Consider the following 27,352-nt stretch of genomic DNA (forward strand, 5'->3'; position numbering starts at 1 on the left):
GGTACACTGATACTGGGAATATACAAGGGTGCACTGATAATGGGACTATACAAGGGTGCCCTGGTGCATTGAGACTGGGACTATACAAGGGTGCATTGGTTAAAGGTATGAATGTTTTATTTATTTATTTGCAGTATACTCATCCGCCCTGAGTTTTCTCGAATTCCTGGATGACCTGTGCATTTTACTCATTTTATTTGGGGCCGATATCCTTCACATATTGTACTAGATTTCATGTGAATTTGGCCTTCCTGTACACTTTGTCTTTTTGCGTCCGCCGCGCCAGAGAGAGGCCAAATGTGTCCGTAAAGTATTTTTGAAATATAAAATATTAAATAACATTTAACTAAATCATTAAAAATGACTAATAAAATATTGAAAAATTCTGCCAGAATAGCTAAAAGTAGGCTTTAAATAATAGATTAAAATTAATAAATGCAACCTATTAATAAATAAAAAAAATAATTTAAAAAAAATAATTTAAAAAAATCATTAATTTCACATCGCTATATATGTGTTGAAATTTGATAAATAAATTATTTGCGATACGTAATTGCTCCTTGGTGCTCACATAACTGATGCCTGTTATGGCATGCTGTGTATGTTACATGTACCATTCCTTCCCTAAAGCGGCTTTTAGATATGTGCTAAGTATATATGTCGTCTTCCGCCTGGAATCCATGAGATCGCCGGTGCGCAGTAACAGCACGTTACAGATCCTCCCCCGTCGCCTTGTCACAGAATCTATTAAACAGGCGCCACAGAACGGCTCCCCTCCATACCCCAGGAATAAATCCATTAGGCGTGCGATCTCCTACACAGCGGATCTCTGCTCCCTGGGAGATATAAATGGAACCTTCATGAAAACACAGAGCTTAATTACACGAACAATGGCGCAATTACCGCCAAAACACAGCCTGCGTTATTAAATAAAGACGCAGCCGGGAAAGGAAGACAATTTGTGTGTCTCTCGCCACCCCCCCGGCTCAGACGGAGAGGAGATGTCCAAGAGGAAAATAAATTACGCTACTGTTAACCCCTGCGAGGCTGCGGCACGTGCCAGGCAAGACGTTAATACAATTCTACGCGCTGGCTGTTACTTGTCGCTATGTGCTATGAGACTTGATAGGAATCAGCGTAAGGCGACCAAGAGAAAAGCTGCCGATGGCTGGTGGCACGCAGCTATTCCTTTAGGGTAAGGTCACACGGAGATTTTTGGTCAGGATTTTGTGGCAGTATTCGCCTCAAAATCCTGACCAAATAGACGGCTCCCATTAAAATCAATGGGAGCCGGTCAGGTCTTTTTTTCGGGAGCCGGAACAAACCGGAACAAACACAAAAGAAGCGAGGTGCTCATTCTTCAGGCTGTTTCGCCTCGCGATTCAGCCTGAAGACACTCCCTCCTCCCGACTAGGCCCATTCATTGGCCCTAATCCGGAGCAAAGTGCACGATTGGATGCCGATACAGTGCACCGGCTTTCAGTCGCGGCTACCCGTTTTTTGGACCGGAACCTGCGGCCTCCGCCTCAGGTACGGGATCCCCTTGGTTAGGCCAAGCCTATGTGTGCTCTGAATGTAGAAACTTGAGTGAACCGCTGCCATACAACCCTGGCGGTAACTTATATCCGAGACATAAGGATCGGCCATGTTGAATCCCAAATGGCCAAACCTTCCAACAACATCTACCCCCATACATATTGGATACTGGGCTAGTCTAGCCGATATTAATCTAGTGAGTGGGGAATTTATCTCCAGAAAACTACCTTCTTTTTCAATATTTTATGATATTTTAAAGAATATCCATGTCTGTCTATATTTTAAGAAAGTGCTCTATCCTGCAATTTTCACTGTGGCCACAAAGCCTAATAATAGACTGAGACTTGTCAGTTCTGTAGGGTTTTTCCTTTCAGTGGATACCTCATTTAGATCCCAATCAGTTTTACAATATTAGATAACACCTCTATAGATAACACACGTAGTGGCCCATTATTGCATCCATTACTGGCTATAGATGACATCACAGCTTAGCCCCTCCCTGCATGTAGCATATCTAAAAATCTTTCCCTTAGACCTCAATGAGCCAACTCCTGACTATTGCTGCCTATGGTCATGACTATGCTGTAAAGCATAACACTAAATGCTGTTAACAGAGCATAGGAGAAGCTCAGGCAAGATGGCCGACCCCATAATCATGTGCAGAAAGTAGAATTCTACAAATAAAACAGACAAAAATGTAATATAGCGTTTTAATGATTTTTATTTAATGACAATACATTCCCTTTAATGAATCTCTACTCAAAGATGGAGCCATGGTCAAGTCAATCCATGAGATGGACTAGCAAGATCACTATCCGACTAAAGCAGGAACTATGAAAGTCAGGTATCTTACCCTAGAAGAGCCAAAGCAAATGGTGGCCAGAAGGAGACCTTTAAATGGAGCTTGTAACTAATGATTTGTGAAGAAGATCTAGACATCTGGCAAACCAATAAACCATCCACGACATCAGTAAAATTACCAAACACTAGAATTGTGATAGGAATCAACATATGTACAGTATCCATACTGTCAGACGCAACCAATGTCTTGTCTCTTGGGTCAATATGCATGAGATGACCAACATTTATTCATCGGTAAGGTCATTAAAGAGTAAGAACCCGAAGACATTGCTGCTCTTTGCAACCAAAGTCCCAGGTCTTGACATAGCCCGGGAGGGTCAGAGCTTTGATGGCCAGAAAGTTGCCTTCTACTGTAGTTTGCTGACTTGCAAAGAACATCTGATCAACTGGCTCATGAGCAGAACATACACAACATCCGTAAATAAACCAAGCACTGGCACTCTTGATAGGAATCAACATCAGAAGGTCAACAGCAAAGTATCACTAATGTCTGAAGCAACCAATGTCTTCTGTGTTGAGTCAAGATCCACGAGATGACCACCACTGATTCATAGGTGAGGTCAAGCCATTGTCTTGTTTGTTGGATCTATATCCATGACATGACCTCCACTGATTCATAGGTGAGGTCAAGCCATTGTCTTGTTTGTTGGATCAATATCCATGACATGACCTCCACTGATTCATAGGTGAGGTCAAGCCATTGTCTTGTTTGTTGGATCTATATCCATGACATGACCTCCACTGATTCATAGGTGAGGTCAAGCCATTGTCTTGTTTGTTGGATCTATATCCATGACATGACCTCCACTGATTCATAGGTGAGGTCAAGCCATTGTCTTGTTTGTTGGATCAATATCCATGAAAGGACTTCCACTTGGTCGTCAGTGAGGTCACTGTAGGATTGAAGACAATAGCCAAGTCATTGTGAGTATAAGTAACCAAAATCCCATGCCCAGGCACAGCCAAAGAGCTAAGATGGCCAGAACATTTCTTTCCACTGGAGCTTGTTGACTTGTAAACAAGATCTGACCATCTGGCACACCAAGAAACAATCCACAATATGGAATCAGTCAATATCCATGAAATTACCACCACCAGCAAATCGATGAGGTCACTAATGAATTTAACACAAGAGCCAAGGATCATTACCAGTCTACGCAACCAAAGTCCCAAGTCTTGGTGTAGCCAAGGAGGTCCAGAGCTATGTTGGCCACAAAACTCCCTTCCGCTTAACTTGTTGACTTGTGAATAAGATCTGGTCCTCCAGCACAACATCAAGACGATCCATATAGGTTAAGGAAAGACTCATCAATGACTCTTGGTGTAGTGAGAACATGGCAGCACGGTCAACTTTTTACCACGTACGGTGTGGACGGTGAAGACTACTACTAAGACTAAACAACTCTAGTTTTCCGTTCATAACCAAGAGAATATTTGACTGAGATGTCTATTAAGAAGCACCAATGGCTCAAGAATGGAAGGTGTCTTCTACCCAAGTGATGATAACCACCAATGGTAGTCATAGATGTGTCCATAGATATAGAGCCGAAATACATGGAATTGTGAGGGAAAAAGGTAAGATAAGATAAAACTAGACATAAAATAAAAGGATACGCCACATGGATCTGCAATCTACGGGGCCTCCTGGGACGGCTCATTACCCCTACTCATCTATTACATGAAAATGACACACTACCGCAAACGTTACAGTCCCCTACATTATCTATGGGGCCATATTTCAATTGAAGACGTGTCACGGTATTGTTTTATCTCCTGTATCTGCTTTGTCTACCGGCTATAATGGTAATGACCAGGAGAGAAATGACACAGACGCCAAATCGAATTCTCTCCGACACAGATGGTCCTTCCTTATTGGTTGCTATGGAATACAAAATACGGAAGCTTTTGCACCCTCCGGCTGATAAGTATTGACCTTTCTTAAGAGACTGTTAATAGCTGCAACCTCCAAAGGGTGGACGGTGTCGGAATTGATTTTGTCGCAGTGTGCCCGTTCCGATGTGTAAAACTGTGTGTTAACCTCCCTCTCCCGCTCTCTTTTTCACACATCCCATAACACCCAAAGCAGTTTATGCTCCCAAGCATAAAATACATGACAACCCAGCTCACGTCTGTAATCTGACTTTATGCATCCAGTAATCCGACTCTTCAATTCTGCTTGTCATTGAATCCATAGATAATAATGTAGCTCCGAAACGCGTGGGCCCGACTCAACAATTGAATCATTCTTTAAGGCTGGCTTTATTGGCATTCCGCAAATACGTTCGCTGTTACATGTCTAATTTTAATACAGGGTTAGCAAAATTGACCATGGCATTGCTTACCATTCGAGATGGAAAATAAAGCGGATGGCGGCGTAGCCAATTAAATCGTGAATGCGATGTGACGTCTAATAAAGCGACTCTGAAAATTTAATAACGGTCTATGAAATAACAAACGGCAGATGAAAGGAAAAAGGCCCAAAGCTCGCATTTACACTACAACAATAGACAAGTAAAGACTTTATTTTTCGTGGACAATCAAGCTTGTTAGACCGTTCTGCATTAGTGCTGCGTACTCCAAGAAGGCATGGCGTGTCTTTAAGGAAAGGTCATTAAAAAAGGAGATGAATGGAGTCATTCTATGTAATGTTACACAGGGATATCTATTCAGTTTGCTGAAAGGGGTTAATAAACATTGTTATTGTATACTACTGGGGACAGGCCTTCAAGAGGGGATGGCGAAATATGTTTACACTCAACAAGTAACGCTTACAGCTGCCCCCTAAGACCTGACCTGTACATGTACATCAGCCCTTCTCTGCTACCGTACAGTATTCATGGGCTGTGACATCACTGAACTATCATAATGGCTGAATGTAACATCAGGAGAGGTTTTCTCATTTGGTGATGTCACTATGTACACGGTATCTATTTTATGGGCATTATTCTTGTGTCATGGTATCACATGTGCTGTATACTGTGACATCACTACATGCATGAAGCATGTGCACGTAATCTGCATGATTTTTACTTGTACATCATTCATGTCTTGTATCATCCCAGTGTGTATTATCCCTGTACTGTGACATCACGGTGTGTATTATCCCTGTACTGTGACATCACTGTGTGTATTATCCCTGTACTGTGACATCACTGTGTGTATTATCCCTGTACTGTGACATCACTGTGTGTATTATCCCTGTACTGTGACATCACTGTGTGTATTATCCCTGTACTGTGACATCACTGTGTATTATCCCCGTACTGTGACATCACTGTGTGTATTATCCCCGTACTGTGACATCACGGTGTGTATTATCCCCGTACTGTGACATCACTGTGTGTATTATCCCTGTACTGTGACATCACTGTGTGTATTATCCCTGTACTGTGACATCACTGTGTATATTATCCCTGTACTGTGACATCACTGTGTGTATTATCCCTGTACTGTGACATCACTGTGTGTATTATCCCTGTACTGTGACATCACTGTGTGTATTATCCCTGTACTGTGACATCACTGTGTGTATTATCCCTGTACTGTGACATCACTGTGTGTATTATCCCTGTACTGTGACATCACTGTGTATTATCCCTGTACTGTGACATCACTGTGTGTATTATCCCTGTACTGTGACATCACTGTGTGTATTATCCCTGTACTGTGACATCACTGTGTGTATTATCCCTGTACTGTGACATCACTGTGTGTATTATCCCTGTACTGTGACATCACTGTGTGTATTATCCCTGTACTGTGACATCACTGTGTGTATTATCCCTGTACTGTGACATCACTGTGTGTATTATCCCTGTACTGTGACATCACCGTGTTCATATATACACTTAAAAGTTGATCACTGGTAATGAGAAAATCCAGAGTAAATCCAGTTGGCTTCCATACAAATGGCCAAACCGTTTCCTTTTCAGAGGACTCAGTCTTAATTGTAGAGAAGTTGTCAGTGAAGTTTCCTCATTTACTAATAGGGGGACTAACTCATTTGAGACCACCATCAACTTTCCTGAATAAAAAGCAGCCACAAAAATGGTCTGGAGGACCCAACATCACTTGCTTTTAGTGGACCCTATGCAATACCTCTTTTCACCAGCGGAAGTGCTGTAGGAAAATGTATACTTGCTGCTTAGGCCACCATCAGATTATAGATGCTAAACAGGGGCCCTAAAAGTGGTTTAGATAAACCAGATATGTGGAAGGGATGTGCATTTGTCTTCCAATCACGTTCATGGTTGCTCCTGTGTCCAGCCAATCATCTGTCAGCATGTATATGAAGATTAAAATGAAATATTCTAATAAGATTAAATGTATCCAGAGTTTATAATGAATAATTATGAGTGGCCATTTCATTTATAACACCCAAGTAATGAGAAACATAATCCCTTTCCAGAATGTATCTTTCCCATAGTCTCTAATAAAATTTGCATAAATTAAAAATTTGATGACAGGCAATCTGTAAGATGTGTATAATATTATAGCTACATATACAAACCATCCACACAATGTAAATGCGCGCATATGTCATAGTAACAGAATGGTGCACAGTTTATCTGGGCATATGGAGGAAGGCTACTAGTACAAGCCAATGTCACTGTCTATATCTGGGCATACAGTATGAAGGCAATGGAAGCGTGCGGGTGCCAAATATATGCTGGCAGAGCGGGGAGTATTTGTGCACACAATATGCAGGCTGTGAATAAGTGGGTGCCAGTAGGAAGCGGGCATCTGTGCCTACAATATACTATACCGCCATTATGTGGAGGAGCCTAGGTACCTGGGTCACCGGGAGGCCTCCAAATGGCCAATGTAGGGTTAAAGTGGCGCTATAAATATGGCGGTAGTAGAGTCGTGTGAATGAAGATCCTCAACTCACACTACTTGCTTATAACTAATGCATTTGCCGGGCTGAACATGCATTTTTCATAAACCTTGTGTCAAAGGAAGGCTCCGATGGTGCGGGGCGGAGATGTTCTTCCATTTAATGAGGTAGGACATTCTTCTATGAGTTATAATGACATCCTGATGGGTTAAATCCTTTAAAATGCAATAGTCATAGTAAATTCTAACATGTACCGATCCTGCAACAATGGATGCTTTGACTTGTGTCGAGCAGGAGATCACATGTGTATGGAGGATGAAGGACATATGACATGCGGTGAGGGATCTGCTGATAGTACAGGCGTATTCCCTTCATTAAACAAATATAGAAGGTTCCTTAAGGTCAAGGCCGTCAAAACGGGTTCCTTTTAGATGTCTAATGTCAACTAGCAAATAGCAGCTTCTAAATTGGCCACCGAAACGCCAGTCAAGGGTCTGGAAGATGTCAACGGAACGAGAATAGTCCTCCTTGCTCTACTAATAATAATGAGGGTTTACTTGACTATTTCTCCATGCTCCTTGGGAATCAATTCTTCTTCAGGAGGAAGCAATCCCTCTGACGTCAGCTACACTATTAGTCAATATTTGACTGGGGTTGAGCCGATCTTGAGATTTCAGGATTGATTTTAAAATCCGATTTCCAATCATTTTCCAGCCGATCCTGATCGTGAAATTTGCTCGATTGCCGATCGGGATCCGATCTATCCCGATCGCTGAACCCTAGTCAATGCTTCTCTATGGGAAAAGTCACTTTTAGGGTTGAGCCGATCTTGAGATTTCAAAATCCGATTTCCGATCATTTTCCAGCCGATCCCGATCGCTGAACCCTAGTCAATGCTTCTCTATGGGAAAAGTCACTTTTGGGCTTGAGCCGATCTTGAGATTTCAAAAAACGATTTCCGATCATTTTCCAGCCGATCCCGAAGGCAAAATCTGCTCGATCGCCGATCATGATCCGATCTTTTCCAAACCCGATCGCTCAACCCTATATCTGACCCTTCAGTATGACTAGAAATATAAACCTAACTCCTCTCCAAAAGGAAGAGGCCCGACGTCAGACATCTGCTGGGGTTGATCGAATAGCTTTATTTACAATTCGATGTCAAATTGCAAATATACGGTATATCTGAAGCACAACATGACCTTTTTTGTATGTCACGCCCCTTTTTGTTCTGGCCATACCCCTTTTCTGGAATATAATAGGCACAAATCCTAGGTACAGATCCTACACCGTATCTTACACCCTACACCACACCGACTATACCCAACACTCTACAGGCAAGTGATAAGGGATGGGGGAGTGGGAAAGGAAAGGGAACCATGGGCCAAACAGCCAGGCACCCCAACAGAAGATGGGTATCCTGTTTCAGGGGTTCTTGCCCCACTGCCTATTGGAGGTAGCCACCCTACAAAATACCTATACCCTTATAGTCTTGAGATACTTTCAGTCTTGATAATACATGCCCCCTCCTTAATATAAGACACCATTGTCTTAAATGGCACCTGGGAGGCCCTCTTACAGATTTTCCATTGGGGTCCAAGGGTTTCAGTTGATGCCACTGCCTACAGTTTTTTACGACTACCTCCGACATTCTTTGCCTCTATGTATGTAAATATAGTATAAAGGGGCTACGACATCGCACAATACCATCTGTGGAGCTTAGTCACAAGGGAAGGAGTGCGAGCGAAACCTCACGTGACTTGATATCCATGACTATCTTGCTTCAGGCAATCAGGTCAGGTATCAGTAGACTCATACCAGTCCTAGAGGTCGCTCCTGAATAAAGGGGCGACCTCTAGGACTCTAGAAATCTCTTAATTTTTAGTTTTAACTTTTTGTGCCTATCATGTTCTGGAAAAGGGGTATGGCCGGAACAAAAAGGGGGCGTGACATACAAAAAAGGTCATGACCCTAATGGGGTGGGGCCAAGTCGATAGATTTACACCGTGTGCTTTGTCTCCCAGATCCTAATACCAGATGTAAATGTGTAAGACAAGTATAGTATGACCACGTACACACAGATCGGTCCAGACCTTGACCATCGATAGGCCACGGACTTAAAGGAGACTTTTTCTTGATTCCAGACAAGTTTTGTTTCTCTTCCCTCATTTCATCCGTTATAATTGTAAATGAAATCTGACAACGGCAAAGCCATTACTGTAGATTATTTCATGCAGTATTGACTTTCATGATGGATTAAATAAAATAAAGAAATAAAACAATCTCTTAGCTAAGTACCAGAGGCTTAAAGAGTGATCATCTGTAATAAATCTAATGCACACATACATAATAGGAATAATAGATGGCGGGCTAATCCCGTACCGGCGGCGAGATCTTATCCTAGGTAGGCCATGACCCCTCACTAGTTTGCTGCTCCTCCCTGTCCATCTATTGCTTGGAAGTCGATTAGCTCTGCCTGGCACAGACTGGAGCGTACAGGGGGACAATCTATTGATCAGAGTTTGATTAGTCATGTCCAAGTATCATTAGTTCTGAAGAAGATTCATTGTTTGTGAAAGGGACTGCTGGAAAATGGGATTGCTGCCGGACAGATCTATTGATTTGCAAGGATAAAAGGCAGACTCTTTAAGGTAGGCCTGGCACAGGAGAGCAGAGGTATACGCGCCGCTTAAAGCAGAGTAGAGTGCGCCTGCCGACGGCTTTAATGCACAAAGTTAAATGCATGGATCAATTCACGGATTACATCTGCTGGGCACTGTGGGTGCATATCAATTGTCTAGTGAGGGAGACATCCTGCCCGGCAGCTCTACCGCTAAGGGAAGCCACACAGATGGAGAAAACTTGACTCAGCAAATGTTAAAGGGATTTTCCGGGCACAATGTACTTTATACTGATGGTCTACCCACACCATAGGGTATCGGTATCTGATCAGTGGGGGTACGACACCCGGACACTGTACCAATCAGCTGATCGAGATGGTGAAAGCTACTACTAGGGATGGGGCTGAAAACAAGTCTGCACCTTGACAACTCATAGGTGTCAAGGCTTTCCGCTTCACAGGTCATGTGTCCTCACGTTCATGGGTAAGTGAGAAGGGATACCAAGCACAGGTGCTAGACAATGTACTGCAATGTTCTTGGTTCTTACTCCCCACACAGCTGATCGGCAGGGGTCTCAGACCCTAAGGCCTTGTTCACACGGGGCAAGAGGGGCCAGATTCTGGCGCCGAATCCAGCTCAGAATCCGCCTCCTCACAATGGAGGTCTATGTAGACCGCTAGCTTCCTTTTTTCCATGAGTGTTATGTTCCGGCTCACGGAAAAAAGAAGCGAGTTGCCCTTTCTTCAGGCGCATTCCGCGGTTGAGTCAGCCCGGCGTCCACCTCGCGCTAGTACCCTCTGGCCTAGGCCCATTCATTTGAGCCTACTCCGGAGGGGGAAGTCGTGACTGTCGGAAGCCGCAACAGTCGCGACAGGTGCATTTTGGTCCAATTCTGATGCGGCTTCCCGCATCAGAATCAGGACCAAAATATGTCATTCCGTGCCCCGTGTGAACTAGCCCTTAGGCCCCATGTTACGTAACAGCTGCTTTTTGTTGTTGTTGTTGAGCCAAGGCCAGGTGTGCATTGAGCAGAAGAGAGCAGTATATATTCCTATATATTTCCCATACCTTTTGAAGCCACTCCTGGATTTGGCTCATAAATCACAGCAAAATCTGCAGCGAAAAAACTGCTTTTCTGCAACATGGGGCTTTAGCCTAAGGCTAGGTCATCAATTGAAAACCTCGATATTAATGGCTTCTTCACTACTTACGCTTGGTTCACACTACGTTTGGCTTTCAGTTCTTTGCATCAAACTTGAGGACCTGAAGAGGAGGCGCGGTGGTGAACGAACAGCGCCGCACATTATATTGTGGCTGTGTTTAGTACTGCAGCTCAGCCTCATCATTTGAATGGGACATGCTCATGTGGCCAATGGACGTGAGTTCAATATTACATCCCTGGACAACGCCTTTGAAGACAATTGTCTCCAATGGTCTCAAAATCCACGTCCTTCAGACTACGGATACTGGAGTGTACACAACTGTGGCCCCGTGAGATCTTTGTGTGCAGTCTTATGTAAACACAACAGAACCTAGACCAAAGATAAGTCAGTCTGAATTAGGCCTTACCCACAGTGCTACTACACCTGCTATATCCCGAAGGCTGTACCCACCACATTAGTGTCCGTCTTCCAGAAACGGCGTGCTAATTGCTGATTGGACATTGTTCCGGCACAAGGTGATTTACAGTACGTTGTTAATGAGGTAGATGGCGAGGACTGAAGGGATGTGAATCATAACAAGGAGAGACCCGGGTGACATTCATTTCTCTTAATGTCACATTAACACAGCCCTCGCTAAGGAGCAGGCCTTTAAGAAATGTTGAAGGCAAAACGTTGGAAATAACAGTCTTTAGTTAAAATTAGCGGTAATAGGCGGTGTATGCCATTCACTCGGCTCATTGCAGGCTGAACAATGACACCGAACAATGTAAGAGAAGGTGACGGCAAATAGTACAGGGGGAAGGAAACAGAGGTAAGACATGGGGAAAGACGGCTGACAACCTCGACCGTGGTATAAAGGAGATGAAGAAATGATGTAGAGTGTTGTGACACGATGTACAGGACCTGCCGTTGCTTCTTCCCATGCGATATATACATAGGAACATGTGCAGGTCCTCTACACGATGCCCGAGATACAACTTCAATATTCCAAAAAGCATAGCGATAAGTTTTGCAATGCATGCCATACCCAAAATAGAGGGCACCCAAAACCAACCTAAAGCATCTGAAGAACTAGCAGTGCCTATAACTACTGTTAGGGGGCATTCACACGGAGTAACGCCGGGCGTGTATCACAGCCGTACACGCCAACATTACGGCAGACTGCCGAACACTTCCCATTCACTTTAATGGGAGCGCTCGTAAACGCTGCTGTTACGAGCGCTCCCATTGAAGTGAATGGGAAGTGTTCGGCAGTCTGCCGTAACGCCGGCGTGTACGGCTGTGATACACGCCCGGCGTTACTCCGTGTGAATGCCCCCTTATATGTGACATGGACCCTTAAAGGGGCTTTTTTCGTCATTTGAGATGATCATATGCCTGAACAGGCTTTAAAAAGGCTATTCAGGTGCTGCTAATCATTTTAGAAAAGACCCCCCCCCCCCCGTTTTTATGAATTACTGGTAAAACGGATGTGCTGATGAATCCCTCCGTGCGCCCTATGCGTTCCATGCACACCCCCCCCCCCCCCAGAGTCATGCCTGCCTCACACCCACCTCTGTTGCTTGTACTCCTTGCGAGTAACTGCCTCCAGTGTGTGTATTCCCCGCGGGAGCTAATTGAAATCTCGCGCATGCGCAAAGTGTATTCAGACTCATTCTTCAGACCAGGCCTTTGATTCATTTCAAACCCCAGACTAGACCTTAAAATTAATACAAGCACAGGAGTAGACCCCAAAATTAACACAGTCTCAAGGTTAGACCATAAAATGAATACAGACCCAAAACTAGAGTCTAAGATTAATACAGACCCAAGCCTAGACTCTAAAATCAATGCAGACCATAGAATCAACCCTAAAATTAATACAGACACAGTACTGGACCTTACAATAAATATAGCCTCATAACCACACCCCAGAATATTTCAGACTCCAGACCAGAATCCAATATAAAACAGGCCCAAAATAAATGCAGACCCCCAGATCAAGAAAAACCCAGGCACCAAAATTATTACAGACCCAAGATCATACTATAGAATAATTTATGAGCTAAAACTAAACCCTAAATGTAATACAGGCACAAGACAAAACTCTAGAATAAATATAACCCAATGACCAAAATATAAACAGATCTTACACGGGACCCTGAACTAAATACAGACACCCCAGAACAATCCCATACAATGTATTCAGACCTCAGACCAGACCCTGCACTTACTTATCTCTCCCACGCAGGGCAGAGTCCTCTGATAACGTGCAGCTTTCTAGTCAATCACACATCATGTAAGGCCGCATATTCATTAGCTGATACATAATAAATAAAGCCAGACATCTTTATAGCCTGATATATAATTTTCATTGACACCACAGCAGGACACATTTAGGCTTCAATCTCTCCTATAGAGCAACATCAAATATTTAAAGAGGTTTTCCCTTGCTGGGAACCCCGTGATCGCCTCTTAAAGTGAGGAAAGTGATGATATTGCATGGAAGATTTAAGGCAACCAGTCAGATGCTTTGGATGGTTTCCCAAACCCGTGTACAATAAATTACTGCCGCCTGGACCCTGAAATGTGTAAAGAATGAAATTATAACTCACCGGCTGATCGGTCTGCTTCAGCCCTTTGGCACATGCCTATTATGCTCGGTGAAGCCAAGGTCAGTAAACCTTGCTTCGTGTGAATGCGCCCAATGTGCAGGTCATACGCAGTGAAGTGCGTGGTATACTCACCTTGACATTACTAGGCACGATGTGCATGTGCCGATGCAGACTTCTGAGGTCATCTGCCAAAGCAGAACATTCCTGGGATGGACGGCATTATTTTACATTGGTTTGGAGATCTAAATCTCAGCTATGTGATGACTCTTTACTGGTTCCAAAACCTCTGGTCAGGTTCCCTTTATGTGGTACTCAATTGTTTGTTATTGAGGTGCCAAGTATTGTAGGCCTAATAGGCCATTCTATGGATATAGATGGCCTAAATCTATTCATGAACAGGGGAAGATCTGTCACTTACGATGAGTAGGGTGGGAGAAGCTCACTGGGCACAAGATCTCCAAGGTTGTGGAGTCCATAGGCCAAACCATTAGTTCCAAGTCTATTTTTCCATACTCTAACTATGACTCCAACTCCTGTCTAAATGGCTGACCCCAACAGTCAGTCCGAAGAAGTAAACTCCTCTAATTCCTCAAAAGCCAGTGACTGAATACCGATGAGTGTAAATATACCACAAACTATACATTATACATTGTACAATATAATAATTTATCATAACCGTTTTCGAACTTCGACTCAACCCAAAACTGGTCCCAACTACAACTCCACGAATCTGACTCCAGAGCCATGGTAGTCTTAACTAGAGATGAGCGAGTAGTACTCGATCGAGTAGGTATTCGATTGAATACTACGGTATTCGAAATACTCGTACTCGATCGAGTACCACTCGCTATTCGAATGTAAAAGTTTGATGCAGAACCAGCATTGATTGGCCGAATGCTATACAGTCAGCCAATCAATGCTGGTTCTTCTCCTACCTTTAGATGTCTTCTCCGTGCAGCTTCCCCGCGGCGTCTTTAGGCTCTTCATTTACTCTGCCAGGTATTGGGCCTGGGCAGAGCCGACTGCGCATGTCCGCTTTTAGTGCAGGCATGCGCAGTCGGCTCTGCCCAGGCCCGATGCCTGGCAGAGTGAATTCAGAGCCGGAAGATGCCGCGGGGACGCTGCACGGAGAAGACTTCTCGGAGGATCCAGCCCGACCCTCACTCGTGGACCTGGTAAGTATAATTTGATCGAACGTTGCCTACCCCTGAAACGAGCATTTTCCCCCCATAGACTATAATAGGGTTCGATATTCGATTCGAGTAGTCGAATATTGAGGGGCTACTCGAAACGAATATCGAACCTCGAATATTTTACTGTTCGCTCATCTCTAGTCTTAACGCTTAACAAAAGATCAGACGTAAAGGCCAGCATGTAGATGAATGTAGATGTCACAAACCTTCACGAAACTCTCGTTGTGATGGCTTCCATACACATCAACATGAACATCCCCTTTGATCAAAGTAGGATGGGTCACATACTCGGTGTCTCATGAAATCTGACCCTACAATTTTCAATCTTTACTTTTCGGTGTAGATCTAAGAAACCCTCACGGACTACCAGCTAAATTGGTCCCCAATCTTGACATTCCATTACGAAATATTATTACGAGCTGAGTCTACATATGCTTAAGATTCATTAAGACGGTGGCAAGTGTTGGCATGTCCCTTGGATTTCCCCAGAGCCATGCCCGTAACTTTTTACAAATCTCCTCTGACAGTAATAGCTGATAAGAGACAGAACGACCCCGATGATGAATACAAAGGACTCTGTCGAAGAGTAGAGAAATAATTAGTCATCACTCAAGGCGGACGCTTAAGGGACTGCTCGCCTTATTAGTATTATCCCCGCATATGACTGTTTGTTTAATGTCTCTGTGCTTGCAGGAGCTGTGAGCGCTTACCTTGTGTTTTATTGCTTTCTATTATTCCTCATGTACGGCATTAAAGCTTTTCAGTGACAAAAAAGCATCAGTCAAGTGAGTCACCCCTTGAACAAGTCACCTGTGCTCCATCTTGATGGCTCCAGTTATACATTCGAACCATTTCCTTTGGTAACCATAAAATAATAGGCGTTTCATTAGGAATAACTATGCTATGACAAATATATATAGGTAGACAAAAGCAAAACGTAAGGCTCCTGAACCCTAAATCTGGTGGCCACCTACTGAGTCACAGTTAGAATAATGTGTCCCTATATGGTATGGGGCCTTTGGGTCCTCAGACACCTGAGCCTGTAAATCCTGTACAGCTATTCCTTTAGGATCTATTCAGATGACCATGATCCAAAGCGGTTGCGAAAAATGACCTTTTTTCACAACCGTATTTCACCCATGGGCACCAGTTTTCATGGATAGTCTTGAGTAGGGGTGCTCACACTTATTCAGCATGTGAGCTACTTTATAACATGCCCAAGTCCAAAGATCTACTACCCACTTCTTGTGGGGGGGCCGGGGCGTGTCTGTGGGTGGGGCGGGTCATGTCTGTGGGTGGGGCCTGGCATGTGGGCGGGCGCGGAGCATGAGAGCAGGAGACAGCGGCGTTCTGTGGCCACTCAGGGATCCCCAGTGTCTGCTTGTTCACAGCTCAGTCTGAGAGTTATCTCTGGCCACTGGTAGGCTGGGGCTGCGGCAGCCCCGCCTGCCAGTGTCCGGAGATGACTCTCAGCCTGCGCTGTGAACAAGCAGCACCCCGGCTCCCTCCATCCCTAAGAGCAGGGAGCGTGTCCAGAGTGCTTGTTCACAGCGCAGGATGAGAGTCGACTCTCAGCCTGCACTGTGAACAAGCAGACACTGGGGATCCCTGGCTGCATCCCACGATCGACCCATACGTCCATTGTGATCGACCGGTAGATCGCGATCGACGTATTGGGCACCCCTGGTCTTGAGTCTATTGAGGGTCCCGTGAAATGTGGGCAAAAATAGGACATGCTCAATTTTTTGATGAAATATCAAAACATGGTCCTGTGAGTCGCCCTACTCCAATCTATTCATTCCCCACATTGCGGAAACGTAGCGAGAACAATAATGCAGTGTTTCACCATACCAGCAAAGTGAATGAGATTTTATTAATGTCATCCACATGTTGCGGAAAAAAATAGCTGCAAAAATGCTGAAAAAAAACGGAGCATGTTATTTTTGCCCGCGGAACTGCAAACTTTTTCTGTAAATATTTAGTAGGGTAAGAAAAAGGGAACAGAAATTCAAAAAATGTTGTTTTTTTTTTATCCACAGCATTTTTTTTAAAGGTGTTTCGTTAAGGGGCGCCTTTGCTTAAAGGGGTTTTCCAGGCTTTAGGATAGATCATCAAGGGGTCGATAGTTATTAATAAATAGAAAAAAAATATTAACTTTCCTGTTGTCAATGGGGTGTGTATCTGACGCGAATATCATTAACTATATAATGTCTGGACACACCCTCAATTGGTAACAACAATTTATTTGGAAGTGTCCAGGAAGAAAAGCAGAGGAACAGCCCCAAGATGTAAGAAAAGATGCTTCAGAATTGTGACATCATGGGAAGGGCAATTATTTACTAAAATTGTCAGGACCTAGGAATCCAACATGGCTATATGGTACTGTCCCTATGGTATTCGCCCTGGAAATTTGAGAATAAATGGACAACCTGGTGTCCCTACACACCCTGATACGGTCTGGTTAGTAGTAACAGTGCCAGACTGTGCAAGGACACACCCACTTGCCATAGGAATGGTAACACCCAGTTGTCAGTTATATATAAATATTAAGGAGGAAGTAGGCCGGGTTCACATGGGGTATTCTGAAGCGGCCTCCAAAATACGGGTAGCCACGACTGGATGCCGATGCACTGCACCGGCATCTAGTCTCGCACTCCGCTCCAGATTAGGCCGAAATGAATGGGCCCAGTAGGGAGGAGGGAGTGTCTTCAGGCGGATGTTGCGAGGCGCTTAATTTGAAGCCAGACTCCCGACTACGACTTCAACTCCACAGCCCTGACTGCAGAGCAGACAACGCAGGGGCTTTTGTGTTGCCATGGAGACACTTAGTTCTGCAAAGAAGCTGCAGACAGACATGATAGAATTATTGAAATTAGCAAATTGAAACGCATTCTTAATTAATTCCCCCTATTGATTTCAATGAAGCTATTCATACATCTGTCAGATAATAGAACAAGTCCATTATCACAGATCCCATACTAGACTGAAGTCTATGAAGGACCCATGAAAACGGGACGCAACACGACCGTAGAAACAATGGATCGTTTTTCACAGCCAATCCTCTCCATAGGCAGGTGTCAGATTACAGCAGATTGTCGGAGGACCCAGATTATTGTCAAAGGACCCTTCTAGCAGGTAGAGATTGTCCAAACCGAAGAACAGTAAGTAAGCGGTCATTTTCTTGTGGCCGCGAGCATGCGCAGTCGGCTCTGCCCGAGGCCTACAAGTTTGACCGCCTGCGCCAGAGGAAGACGTGTGCAGAGGACGTTCCTGAAGAAGATAGAGGCGGCGCTGGAAAGTTCTCTCACAGCATTAGGGACACCCCCAGTGCTGTTTGAGTACTAGGGCCCGCCCCCAGTGCTGCGAGAGAACTCATTTGCATACCGACGAAAACCAGGATTTCTACTGAACGGCGGCGCGGAGAAGACCTCTAAAGGTAGGAGAACAATAGCCTTTCTTAAAGGGGTTGTCCCATCACAAGGATCCTATCTGTACTGCTTGGTAATGTGGATGTAAGACTTTTCCTAAATACACTGCATCAGCAAAACTGCTTTGTTTGTCCACTATCTTACTTTATTCAATTCATTGTTGACACAGCCCTTGACTTATCTGCTCAAAAGTCAAGTGATGTATCTGCTGCTTAGGGGGGAGGGAGGAGGGGCTAAGTGCACGGGAGCGAGCCTGTGTATCTAGCTATTCCTGTGTCTACACCACGTGACCTAGGTCCTGCACTCAGATAGGGGAGAGGAGCTGCTTTCATTTCTTCTGTTCTCCCAGTTATCAGGCTAGCTAATTCAATTGTGTTCATTATGGCAGAGACAGACAGTGTCTGTATGTAACACAGAATGGAGTTGCTGCTGCCTGTATGGCAGGTTGCATGTGAAACCCCGCCCACCAAATGATGCAAGAAATCAGGAAGAAAGAAGATTTTACAGGAGTGAAGACTGGTGAGTATGTGACGTGGGAATACCGCTTTAAGGCTATTCTTACATGTCAATGAGAAAAAAATGTGTTTTAATGGTAGAATCCCTTTAATTTATCCGGGATGATCCACGATTGAAAGTAGGGAGATGGTGGGCCGGAGGAACGCCTCAATTCCTCTTCATTTTTGGCTGTCTGAATGGGCCCTATTCTACGAGTCTCTCCCGATGAGGGTCTGATGCTCCTTTCCATTCCGATGATTGTAGAACAGGTCTTATCCTGCTTCGTGGCATTGGAACGGAACGGAACCCCCTATTGAAGTCCAATCCACTATGAAATCCCTCCCTCATGAGCATGTAGTGTAGTAATAAAAGGATTTGGCATTGGAACCGATTTTTTTCAAGGTAAGACCAAGGACGAGTGATGCCCATCGTGTGACCACAGTGGTGGTAGACCCCCAATGGCCACCATGACTGAGATTTTAGCTGCCGTGGCTTTCTTCTCGCATCCCGGAATGAATAATCTAAGGATGCGTAATGTCTCCTCCAGGTCAGGAGAAACATTTCATTGTACATCTGCAGTGCCTCCCTGAATAATTAATAGAAATATTAAAATAGCGCTGAAGTAATCAGATTTACCGTAAACAGCCGGGCATCGCAAGCCGCAAGTCTCCTGCAAAAGGACGCATTTGCTGCAAAATGGAAAGCAAACGATCTTGCTGCATTAACCCCCCGCGACCTGCGTCAAATGAATTCACCGCCGTGTAAAAACACGTACGTGGCGGCATTATCCCCCGCGCCGCCTTTCATGTGGAATTTCCGTCTTCACATCTTCTAATGCGATTACGGGTGGAATATTCCGAGGTGACAATTCGGATTCTGCGCCTCTCTAGTTCAGGAACTTCGGCTAATTACTGCATCCGGGAGATGGATGGCGCTTATTACATGTGTAAATTTTTACGACATGCTTACCGACTGAATAAATCAAATTGATGCAAGAGTGGCGGTAATAAAATTCCTCAGATAACAGCATTTGTCTGAGCTATGGTGTGTGTAAATTCTGCATATTTATCAGTCCTTTCATTACCCTAATTAACCCTTTTAATACACCAAAGGGGAGGCGACGCCAACGCTAAGAGTCACGTGACTGATCGGCTCGGAGCCGCGGACGCTTTTTTTTTTCTTTATTGAATGAACAATCCCGGAATGAAATTTACGTAAAACTAAACTTAATAATGTTAAATGGTTAACTTCTGAGGCAGTAACGGGAGAAATGAATTAAATCCGCCATAAGTGCGCTACAACTGAGAGGTTAACAAGATTTGAAGGGAAGTACAATCTGCGGCTGCTGAGTTAGAGGAGGCGAGATCCTTCAATGGAGAGCTGGAAAAGCCTCCAAGGCCTCAATTCCTGACATCGATGTCGGAGAGCGTCATCTGGGGGCAAAGATGCACTTATCCTGCACCAAAATACCCCTGCAAGGGTTGGCTGACTTATTGGTGAACCTACTGACAACCAGGGCCCCGCCAGCCCTCTCCATACACCCCTGTGAATCCTAAGGGCTGATACAGGAGTGACCCGAGTGCCGGACCTCCCTCTATGGTTTATTAAAGGGATTTTCCAGGATTACAGTATTGATGGACAGGTCATCAATATCAGTTTGGTGTAAGCCCGAAAACCTGGCAGCCTCACCGACCACCAACAGGTCGCAATGTTCGCACAGGCACTATGGCCGCTTCACCGTTTACCAAGCACAGCGCTACACAATGTATAGTGGTTCGACTTGGTACTTCAGCTCAGCCCCATTAACTCAAGGCGACTATGTGACTAACAAATGTGACATCACTGGTCTGGAACTCAATAGCTGACTGGTGGTGCTGCCATGTGATAGACCCCACCAATTTTGATACTGTTAGGCTATCCTTAAAACCAGAACTCCTTGAAGGCTTATGATAAAGGTAATTTCTGCTTTCTTGAGAGCAGGATATGATAGAGGGAGAGAAGCTGAACATCACCCACAGAGGATGGTAGACAGCCTTCTGTTCACACACATTGATACAAGGAGAGCTGTCAATCATCCTGTGTGGTGGAGTAATCAGGACTCTAAATTAGGAGTCCAGTCAGGAGTTACTTGACTTTTTACTGCTCCAAATCATAAAACCCTATATATCACAGAGCTCAGCTTCTCTCCGTTATCATATAACCCTATATATCGCAGAGCTCAGCTTCTCTCCTCTATCATATAACCCTATATATCACAGAGCTCAGCTTCTCTCCTCTATTATATAACCCTATATATCACAGAGCTCAGCTTCTCTCCTCTATCATATAACCCTATATATCACAGAGCTCAGCTTCTCTCCTCTATCATATAACCCTATATATCACAGAGCTCAGCTTCTCTCCTCCATCATATAACCCTATATATCACAGAGCTCAGCTTCTCTCCTCTATCATATAACCCTATATATCACAGAGCTCAGCTTCTCTCCTCTATCATATAACCCTATATATCACAGAGCTCAGCTTCTCTCCTCTATCATATAACCCTATATATCACAGAGCTCAGCTTCTCTCCTCTATCATATAACCCTATATATCACAGAGCTCATCTTCTCTCCTCTATTATATAACCCTATATATCACAGAGCTCAGCTTCTCTCCTCTATCATATAACCCTATATATCACAGAGCTCAGCTTTTCTCCTCTATTATATAACCCTATATATCACAGAGCTCAGCTTCTCTCCTCTATCATATAACCCTATATATCACAGAGCTCAGCTTCTCTCCTCTATTATATAACCCTATATATCACAGAGCTCAGCTTCTCTCCTCTATTATATAACCCTATATATCACAGAGCTCAGCTTCTCTCCTCCATCATATAACCCTATATATCACAGAGCTCAGCTTCTCTCCTCCATCATATAACCCTATATATCACAGAGCTTAGCTTCTCTCCTCTAGCATATAACCCTATATATCACAGAGCTCAGCTTCTCTCCTCCATCATATAACCCTATATATCACAGAGCTCAGCTTCTCTCCTCCATCATATAACCCTATATATCACAGAGCTTAGCTTCTCTCCTCTAGCATATAACCCTATATACCACAGAGCTCAGCTTCTCTCCTCTATCATATAACCCTATATATCACAGAGCTCAGCTTCTCTCCTCTATCCTATAACCCTATATATCACAGAGCTCAGCTTCTCTCCTCCATCATATAACCCTATATATCACAGAGCTCAGCTTCTCTCCTCTATCATATAACCCCATATATCACAGAGCTCAGCGTCTCTCCTCTATCACATAACCCTATATATCACAGAGCTCAGCTTCTCTTCCTCTATCATATAACCCTATATGTCACAGAGCTCAGCTTCTCTCCTCCATCATATAACCCTATATATCACACAGCTCAGCTTCTCTCCTCTATCACATAACCCTATATACCACAGAGCTCAGCTTCTCTCCTCTATCATATAACACTATATATCACAGAGCTCAGCTTCTCTCCCTCTATCATATAACACTATATATCACAGAGCTCAGCTTCTCTCCCTCTATCATATAACCCTATATATCACAGAGCTCATCTTCTCTCCTCTATCATATAACCCTATATATCACAGAGCTCAGCTTCTCTCCTCTATCATATAACCCTATATATCACAAAGCCCAGATTTTCTCCATTTATGATATAACCCTATATATCAGTGTTTAGCTTCTTTCCTCTATAATATAACCCTATATATCACAATGTTTAGCTTCTTTCCTCTATAATATAACCCTATATATCACAATGTTTAGCTTCTTTCCTCTATAATATAACCCTATATATCAAAGCTTAGCTTCTCTCCTCTATCAAACAAACCAGAGCAACATTGCCCCTTGAAATCCAACCAAGGGCACCATCTGTATGTTATGGGTATGTGTTCCTTGTGTTTTCCCTGGATACTCCTCTCTCCTCCCACACTCCCAAAACATACTGATAGGGAAATTAGATAGTGCTGTGGAATATGCTGGAACTATATAAGTATTAGAAATAAATATAATAATAGTCTCTGTCATCCAATGGTGGATCATCAAAGTAAGACTATGTTATGACTGGTGCTTGTGTTAGGGGTCCTCAGTCCTGGCCCAGGGATTATCACAGCTTGGAAGTATATAGTGTACAGCTGGCCATGGATCAGCCAACAATGGAGCTGTACAGATAATAAACCATCTATACTAACCCCTAACTAAGGCCTGCTCACAATAGTAGCTGCAGTGCTGTAGCTTTGTGGTTGTTGGGGAGGGGTGAGGGATTGATCCAGGGGAAAAATCAGCCATCCAATTGTCAGTTTTCAGTACGACAGGGTATGTAATGTATTCAGTAGATAATCCAATAGCTATATCACGTGTTGTTTTGATGCCTGGGGAATATAACCAATAAATACACATCAATTATTATATGCCTGAGGTCTGAGCACCATAAATACATCAAATCAAGTGGACTATGGCCTTCCCATATAGCAGAGCCATGCAAATCTAAGGAACCAGCCAGCCATATTGCTTACCGATGACTAGGGGTGTGGCTAAATCGCCACCGGGCCTGGAGACTAAGGGGGCCCAAAGACCCCTCTACAATATAAGAGAACACCAATATTATAGATAGCACATTGAAATCAATGAGAGCCGTTCATTTCCTTTTTCCATGAGCGGTTTGTTCATGGAAAAAAGAAGCGAGCTGTCCTTTCTTCAGGCGGCTTCCATGACTGATTCAGCCCTGGCGTCCGCTTCGTGACACCACCCTCCGGACTAAGTCCATTTATTTGGGCCTAATCCGAAGTGGAAAGCCGCAACGGAATGTGTTCACCCGGAACCCCGTATCAACTGGCCTTAAGAGCAAAAATTTGCACCATCTGCCATTACAGGTCAACGAAGCAAAAAATTTTTAGTAGCCTTAAGCGACGTCCACTCCTATTTTACCGCCACAGATCTTCCACACACTAATCCAGATGGAAAACTTGCAGCGGGTCCATTCCATCTTTACTTAGCCTTAAAGGGGAAATCCACAAAAATTATTTCAACATTTCATAATTGAAACCTAAGAGCCCAGGCTGCCAGAAGTGAAGACGTTGCGGTACACTTATGAGCAGTTGAACAATACTTGCCAACATTTGGGAGTGACATCACTTTGGATAAGACCACGCCCCCTTTTTAAATGTCAAGCCCCTGCTTTTGTGATGTCATCGGCCCATAAAGTGCCCACATGACATATGAAAAAAAAACAAGAGGCCAGCGGATGTAGGAGCATTCTGCCAGGTCCAGGAGATTTGCCCACTCTTCAGGGGTTCTGGCAGGTCGCCCCTGTTTGGGGGAGCCTCTCAGACGTTCTAGGAGAGCTGGCAGATATGACTTAAACCCTTTTGGCATGGCTCATCTACAGTAAGTAAGAAGGTCACGCCATACGATACCACACAAGTTACTGCCACCATCAACGTCAAAAGTGAACCAATGAGCTGAACCCTATAAATATTTGTGAGGGTACGTACAGTAGACATGGCAGATTTGTTACATAAATTGTGACCGTCCTATTCATCTAAATGGAGCATGCAGAAGTCCTTGCAGATATATCCGCATTTATATGTATAGAATTTTCTGTAGCAGGTCTGCGCCATATGAACTTACCGGAACTGAAGTAGAAGATGGCATTATGCCAAAGAAAACTTTCTACTGTCTAATATTCTCCAAATACATGAACAGCTCCAGAAAAATCACAATCGGGCCTCACCTATGAGTATAGACCTTGCACCGACTATCCTGTGCCATGTTGGCACACTTCATTAAAATCTTTCATCAGTATTATATATTTGCAAGACTGTATAAGCGCCCAGTGGCATACATCACCCATATACAGGGTATATACATTTTTGGTAAGGCCCGCTGTATAAGAAAGCACAGGCTGCTGCACTTACCTATACATTACACATAAAGGGGTGTGGACATATATCACCCAGATAGTATATGGTGGGTGACTATGGGCCTATCCGCACATGCTGGGAGGTTTTCCAAGTGTATACGCTCAATATAGGGCTGTGATTCAGACACTACTTCCATAGACAACAGTTATGCCTCTACAGATACATAAAACCCATCTATAAGCGGCTGTATCCATCCCTTGGGCCCCACGGATCTCCTATGTACATATTACACGATCCTGTATTGATTTCTATAGGTTTCCTGTTATGCCTGCCCCACATGAGGATAAACATTGCAGCGCCCCATCATAAGAACCTCATGAACATCTCCAAAAGGAGAATTAAGGCAATTGACAACCCAAAAATATTCCCCATCGCCCTTAGATGTGAGGTGGGTAACAGTAGATGACGATGGAGTTCTACACTCTATAGATATACCATGAGACAGTATAGAAGGTAACAGCATATCCGTCATGTCCAGCATGGATGAGGCTTGTAAATACACATTATATAGGGAAGAGCCATATACAATAACAGTATATCCATCTCTGAAGGGGTCCATGACCCTCAGCAGCCATTTGGGTCCTGGTATATTGCCGGGCTGTCAGTCTGGTGCTGACAGGTGACAGCTCGGGCTCCCGATCTCATGGCTGCAGTAAATTGTGTATCACAATAGTTCCCGTTGCATGGGCGAGATCTCTCTCAGGGTTCAGTGAAAACCAGACAGGCGTACCATAATGGAGGGACGGGGCGTTAACCCCCTGCGCTGCCAAGGTGGAAAGTTTCTAGACCAGAGAGTGACTGGCACATTGACGGTATGTTAGATGAATACTATGACGTCTAGAAAGTCACAGGTCTCTGCGACGCCCTGGCAAGATTCAAGACACGACCCCTCCTGATATGTCCATCTTAGTAAATACAATTCTGGAACGTCTTTTCTTATGGCTTTGTAATGTGCTGTTCCTCTGTTACTCCTCCTAGAAATGTTACCATCGTCCTTGTCAAAAGGCTGTGTCCCCTCCCTGGCACGGACCGCATTGATTGGACAGTGTCAGGGTGTGTATGGCCACGCCCCTTGCTGGCAACGCCCATGAACAATGTATTCATTGCTTTCCAGGAGGAATAACAGAGGGACAGAAGTGCATATAGTTGTAAGGAAATTCTGCAGATTTGTTATTTTACAGGGAATTTACTAAAGCCGTCATATCAGGACACTGGACGAGTCCTATTTAAAGGGTTTTACGGGCTTTATTAATTGATGAGATGTCCATGCGAGATGGATTGGTGGGGACCGGAGGGGTGAGACCCCCCGCCATTATTCAATTAGTAAGGCTGGAACATCCCTTTAAGAGTCAGGTGTATGGACTATATATATAGTGCCTCATATAACACAACACACCTGTCCATTAGGGTTCATACACCTTCATGTACTCAGCTTTCCCATAGGAGTAACCCTCCTACCACCACTGTCTTAGCGAATCCCACCACTCCGTGACATTCAGGTAACGAAAAGCCTGCCCAATTCTGTCTGCCATAAAGAAGACCTCAGACACCTCACGGCTGAGACCACGAGACCTGACTACTCCCATAACCAGGACGGGCGTTTGTTGTGACTACGCAACCAAAAATCATTCAATACGGTGCAGCAGGCCTCAGTAATCCATATACCATATCAGCCTGGTGACTACTTCTTAATATATGATACAATGAGGTAGAGCGAGATCCATACTGCCTATACTTAACGCAACGACGTACCGTGATAACCAACCTCCTGAGATGTAGGATATGTTTACAGTGGGGGGGAGGGGTGCGGCACCATGGGACATAATATGGTATATTAAGACATAAGATTCTATAATAAGATCTGGCATTGTACACACAAAGCCCAAGAGCTTGCACTTTACTCCAGGGTCAGCCTTATATCCTTACAAATATACAGTCATTCCTACAAGACATCTTCCTCCTTTATTTTTAGGACAGGGCTCTCAGGCAGTGAACTGGTTAACCGTACGCCCCCCCCCCCCTTCTCACGCTCATAATCAGTTTTTACAGGAAATCCTATTTGTGTTATCCACTGAACAAACCGTTTTGTGTATCTTCCCCCATAACAATCTGACCCTATTAACCCAGCGAGAAAAAACACTAAAATTCTCCCCCCCCCTACCCCTGGAGCCCCATGAAAAGGAATGTGGCATTAGGAACACGGCGGCCGAGCGCAAAGACGAACGTGACAAAAGAGTTTCTGTTAATCTGCCCCGCTAATTACCCTGGCGCGCGTCCCGTGTCGAGCGTTTCAAATATTTTCAATGTCCGACTCCGCTGCAAAGTTATGCGCCTCCGCATCCCCGCCGCTTCCTTCCTATAAGCCTGCTGCTGCTCCTTTCCTGCTCGGAAGGGGTTAAATTATGCAGACGGGCGACCCTGTCACCCGAAATCGATTAAAAAAGTGGAATCGATATAGAGTGCAAGCTTCTCGGGACGAGACCCCCCCTCCCCTCCCCTGTACCCTAGTGCCTAGGAATATCAGACGGTATCGCAGGATTTACGGTCTCTCTGCAAGCACCGGCCCATAAAGTACAGGTGGCAATTTGTTCTATATACCAGAAGAGGGTGTGTTTGCATACATTAAGAGGTCCTCTGCGCTACCTCCACCCCC

General features: G+C 44.3%; 1 protein-coding gene across 3 annotated transcripts in view; it reads right to left on the reverse strand.

Annotated features, from left to right (window-relative positions):
• Positions 1-27,352, reverse strand: part of CADM3 (cell adhesion molecule 3) — a 310,756-nt gene that overhangs the window by 282,315 nt on the left and 1,089 nt on the right. The window lies entirely within an intron of this gene.

Source organism: Leptodactylus fuscus, chromosome 7, assembly GCF_031893055.1.
Source record: "Leptodactylus fuscus isolate aLepFus1 chromosome 7, aLepFus1.hap2, whole genome shotgun sequence".
In the NCBI taxonomy this organism is placed as follows: Eukaryota; Metazoa; Chordata; class Amphibia; order Anura; family Leptodactylidae; genus Leptodactylus; species Leptodactylus fuscus.